Raw genomic sequence first — 6,000 nt, forward strand, 5'->3', positions numbered from 1 at the left:
CATGGTGTCCTTTAGGAGTGTGACCAAGGCCACTTAACTCGGAGCGGGGTCTAAAAAGAGTTTACCTGGGCCACAGGTCACCATAGGGGGTGAAAATCAACCACCAGTACCTGCAATTTCTACCCGAGTTCTTGTCAAATCTGTGACCTTACTTGGAGTAATTTTATACTTCTCTGGCGTAGAATTCTTCACCAACTGCACAACAGATCAGTAGTGATAGTGAGGTACAACTCCCCCAACTATGCCCTTTTATTTCTTTAATCTGGAGGCACAGATTTAAATTAGGGACTAAATTCAGGTGCAGCTTAGAATCCCTGTAAGACACCAAATGTCAGGTCTCTATTAAAAATAGGCATCTTTCTGCAGCTATATCACATTCAACACACATTCCATTTTCTGCACATTTGCAGCACCTCCAGGGGTGAGCTGAAGACAAATGTCATTTCCATTTTTCCCATCCCTACCTCAATATGGATTGTATTTCCCAAATAATAGGCAATAAGCAGCTGATTAGGAAGGAGATATCTTCAGGAGCGACTCTTGCAGGGCCTGGGCCACAACGACTTTGGTAGTGAAATCCATGGGTATTTTGCTTCGTTCCAGGTCATTTACTAGGGAATCCTCTTCTCAGCCCTTTAGAAAAAATAGTGACCTAACCAATTGAACAAATGGGGATTGGAATGGTGATCGGGAATAAGGGAATCCTCTGACTTACACTAACTTCTTCTGTTGTTACAAAGGGTGAAATGACATTTTCCCTATCCCTGCCCTGTTCCTGCTCTTTGTTATAGTTCAATATATTTTAAGTGAGGAAAATGATAATAAAAATATCTGCTCTCCAGCACAACCTGAAGCAACATCAGAGCAACTGGGAATGAAACAATTGGTTTCCAAAGGGGGAACTCGATGACTAACACTTGGTTTGAAATGGGGGAACAGTATAACCGTGATGCTCAGGGTTTGTTTAGACTAGGAAAAGTGATGGAGTTTAGGTCAGGACAAGGGGAAAGCTAATGCCAACCACTGCACCTGGGCTGCATCTGCACTACAACTATAATTGTCTTTTTACACCAAGATCACTAACTTGAGCAGCCAATGCCATGTACAGCCCTAGTGGATGGAAGGCACAGGTAGTTTTTGCCTCAGTGTAGCTTGTTGGGATCAAACCTCTCTCTCACCTGGAGCTGATGAACATTCCTGGCTGGAGGGACACACACTCCTACGACTCAAAAGGAAAGGAGTTGATAGAAAAGATCACAGGACTGACCCCAATGAAGGGTGAGCTGCAAAATGCAGAAGCAGGTAACTCATGTGTGGGAGCTGAGAGACCACAGTGAAGATGGAGCAAAGACCACAATGCAGGAATGAGCAAATGCGATAAAAACAACAAAAAAACTCCCCCTCAACCTTTGGCCAGCCCTAATCAAGGCATTTATTACAGTTCTCTCCCATGTGGATTTTCTGATGTTTAATAAGGTTTGTGCTCTGACTGAAGCTTTTCCTACACTCAGATCATGTGTAGGGTCTCTCTCCACAGTGGATTCTCTGAGGTGCGATCAGGGTAGAGTTCTGAGTGAAGCTTTTCCTGCACGCAGAGCACGTGTAGGGCGTCTCTCCTGTGTGGATTCTCTGATATCTGATAAGGTGTGAGCTCTGATTGAAGCTTTTTCCACACTCAAAGCATGTGTAGGGCTTCTCCCCTGTGTGGATTCTCTGATGTGAAATGAGGGTTGAACTATGAGTGAAGCATTTCCCACACTCAGAGCATCCATAAGGTTTCTCTCCTGTGTGGATTCTACGATGTGTGATAAGGTGTGAGCTCCAATTGAAGTGTTTCCCACACTCATGGCATGTGTAATGTGTGTCTTCCAAGTTGATTCTCTCACTTGTAATAAGGTCTGTGTGGCTACTGAAGTTTTCCTCTGGCCTCTGCTGAGTCTCACAGGCTTTTGCTTTTGCTTTTTCTGGGAGTGCACAACTCCAGGAAACATTCCCTTTCGATCTTCCTGATAATGTCCCATGTGGTTCTATTGGCTCAGCATCTTCCTGCTGGGGTTTCTCCTCCTTGTTATCACTCACCATCCTGTCACCTGATGGGAGACAGAGAGAATGAGACATAGGTCACTCTCTGTGCCTGAGAGAAAGGAAATCTCAGAGATAGGAATAGAAAAAGGGATGAACCAACCAAAATATATGTTGGAGATTTTCCCCAAACCTCTCCCCAGAGGAGAATGGAAGGGATCAGTTTTGGTCTGCATCTCACCAGAACTCTCAGGGGAAAGCGAGATTGGGGGGGGACCTGCTGCCAGTTGTCAGTCAGGATAGGTGGGATGCTGTAAGTGACATCTATCTAATGATGCCACATCTGCAGGTAACAATCCTGAACTTGGAGAGCTCACAAGGTCTTTGTAGGGCATCCCAAATGTTTCCTGGACAGTTTTTGAGTTGGTTTAACCAATTCCCCACCTGTGCAGGCAGCTCTCAGGGGCACTTCTTTCTCAGAGCCCTGGAGACCTGGGACCCACGGCTCTTCCCCTCATTCCAGCTGCGAGATCACATCAGGTTTGGAAACTGGAAACTCTACTCAAGGCAAAGAAATCAAGGGAGGTCAGTGGAATTTGTGGGATACTTTTCACAAATAATAGTCCATGGTTTTAAGCCAATCTCCTTTTTAAGCAGTAACATCCCAGGGCCAGCTTCCTTGGCTCCATGTGGCAGGAGAGTTATTATTCTAAATCATATTCATTACCTCAGTGCCTAGGGACCAACTAACAGGGGGTCCCCATTGTGCTAGGCACTGTACAAACACAGAATAGTAGATGGCCCATGCTCTGAAGAATTTACAATCTAAATAGAAAAGACAAACACAGAATGGGGGAAGGGGTAGAATCCTCTGTTAGAATAGAGATATTCAGGCCTGCCTGTAAAGCCTATACATTAAGAACTTACAAGTGTTTGTTATCACTTAACTAGTTACAGGAGTATGAAAAAAAAGAATGAAAATCTCAGTCTGCCTGTGTATGGGTCTTCTCTCACTAGGTTAGTCTGAGGCCTTTTTCTTAGGCTAAGGACTTTGGCTAAGCAGCAGGGGCAGCCATTAGCTGGGAAGCGAAGGGTCACATCCTCTCATCCCAAACCAGTCACACTGAAATAAGGTGCTATTAGGCTGTTAGGAAGACGATCCTGTCTGTATGATGCCCATCACCACCAGATAAAGAAACAGATCTTAAGATGGATAAAAGAAACTTAGTTTGACAGCATCCTGTCTGGCAAGAAATCACTTATCAATGGCTCTGACTGCGAAACTCTCATTTCTGTATTGTTCTATCTTTATGGCCCTCACTTTTCTGTTGTTTATCTGTCTGGTTCTCTAATTGTTTCTCTCTTCTGTACAATCAGTCGTGCTAGGTGTAGCTGAGAATATGACTATATAAACTGGGGTCAAACAGGAGGCGGAAGGGAAATTGGAATCATGTTTATTAAGTGGGGGGAACAGGAACAGGGACACAGGCAAGGCTGGGAAGGAGGACGGGGGTAAATGCTCTGCAGCATCAGAGCTGGGAAGGGAACACTGGGGAACAGACTGTATGGGTGTATAGAGATAAGCCCGAGTGGTGTGAAGGGCTTCGGAATATGTAATCTTATAGGTGTAACAATTGTACGGGCTACACAACCACCCAGTGACATCATCAACAAAGTGCCCATTTGTGTCTGGGTAGCGGCCCTGCTATGGGAGGGAGTGTGACGTTATTGGTATAAACTGGGACCATATAGAACATGGTTTGCAACCAAGGTCCTGTAGTGGCACCAAATCTTAGGTAAAGAGGGTCATATAAGGTGTCTAAGACCAGGTTATGGGTGGCTGGTTATGATTATGCTGTCTGTGTGCATGTGTCATTTTTAGTTGAAGTTATGTATATTGGCTCTATACTGTCTGTATTTCAAGTTGGTGCTGTGCTTCTGGGAAACATCCCAGACAAGTTGGTGTTAGCTCTGCCCAGCTGGCTTGATGGCCCATTAAGGACCATCAGCTACACAATTGACCCATGGAGAGAAGGCAGACACGCCTTGTGACTCAGCAAAGTATGCAGGGACTGGCCCATGTGACTCCAGACTCCATTTTGCTGTAATTTTACACAGTAAGGACAAAGAGGTTCTTACACCTGGAAAAGCCTATCTAAGGCTGATGCCTCATCTCCATCTGGTCTACAATCCTGCTTCTTACCTCTGGAGGGACTTTGCTACAAACTGAAGCTCTGCACAAAGGACTGATGACCCATCCCAGCGGGGGATGTACTCCAGAGACTTGATTTGAACCTGCAGTTTATGCCATCACTGCTACAAGCCTGAACTAAGAACTTTGCCATTACTGAATGTAATTGATTCCATTTAACCAATTCTAGCTCTCATCTCTACCTTTTTTCCTTTATGAATAAACCTTTAGATTTTAGATTCTAAAGGATTGGCAACAGTGTGATTTGTGGGTAAGATCTGATGTGTATATTGACCTGGGTCTGGGGCTTGGTCCTTTGGGATCGAGAGAACCGTTTTCTTTTATTGGGGTGTTGGTTTTCATAACCATTCATCCCCAGGACGAGTGGCACTGGTGGTGATACTGGGAGACTGGAGTGTCTAAGGGAATTGCTTGTGTGACTTGTGGTTAGCCAGTGGGGTGAAACCAAAGTCCTCTTTGTCTGGTTGGTTTGGTTTGCCTTAGAGGTGGAAAAACCCCAGCCTAGGGCTGTGACTGCCCTGTTTGAGCAATTGGTCCTGATTTGGCACTCTCCGCTGGGTCCCGCCAGAACCGCATCGTCACAGGGAGGAATGCAGCAAGGACTCAGGATCAGTGGCCAGGGTCACTGAGCATAGACATGGGGAGGTTATATGGGGAGAGGGGTTATGAGTGGGAGAGGGAGGTCAAATGTTAAAATAATGATATTTGGGGGAAAATGTAAAAAGAAGTGAAACTGAACAGAAATAAAACTGGAGTGTAGGCTCTAAAGCAACAAGGCTTCAGTAGGGATTGAGGGTTAAAGGTCTGGGATCCCCCACAGCTCTAGATTCCCAAACCTCTCCTCCCTCCCAATGACCCACCCAGCCCACTTCCCGGGTGCCCGTCCTCCACACTCCCCGCCCCGTCTTCCCATTACTCTCAGCCGGCACCACTTCCCGGCACCTTGGGAGCTTCTTGTATTTTCTCCTCATCTCTCACTACCTCCTACCTCCCTGCTGCTTCTTAGCTCTAACCCTGCACACACCCTCCCCATGTCCTGGCACCCCAGAATTATCTACTCCCCACTCTTCTCCGCCCCTCCCACGACTCTCTTATCCCTTCACCCATGGGATCCTGAATGGCAACATTACACGCTCTCCTAAAAGAGCTCATCTCACTGTCACACAAACCATGCATGAGTCATATACATATTTACTCAATTTAGAATTCTACAGGAGGCATATTTTCCTCTTAAAATGAGGAAAAGGCATGAAAGCTACAGTGATTAATATAGCCAATAAGGATATATTAAATCCAATTTTAAAATGACTGACGGCACCAAAAAGGCACATGTCCAAAAATGATACTAGCGTGTGGGAGATAAGGCAAAAAAGGGGGGCAAGAAAACCTGCAAAACTTGTATGATGAATAAAGGTATACAGTTATTACTACTCAGGTTCTTTAGAGACCCCACAGCTTCTAATAACCCAGGCGACAGGACTCCTTACCCAGCAAGACCACCGTCTCATAGTTCTCCTGCATGACATCCCTGTAGAGGGCTCTCTGAGTGGGGTCCAGCAGAACCCACTCTTCCCTGGTGAAATACACAGCCACCTCCTCGAAGGTCACCGGCCCCTGAAAGAGCAAGAGTCCAACACTCAGTACCTGCTGCCCCACTCACAACCCCACTATTCACGGAACAGCAGCACCAGGTAAATGGGAGCTCCAGGAGGCACATGTTAACAGAGTCCCACCCCACCTTGCTTAGAGCAGCCAGGAGGCATTAG

Source organism: Mauremys reevesii, linkage group 21 (genome assembly GCF_016161935.1).
Source record: "Mauremys reevesii isolate NIE-2019 linkage group 21, ASM1616193v1, whole genome shotgun sequence".
Taxonomy (NCBI): Eukaryota; Metazoa; Chordata; order Testudines; family Geoemydidae; genus Mauremys; species Mauremys reevesii.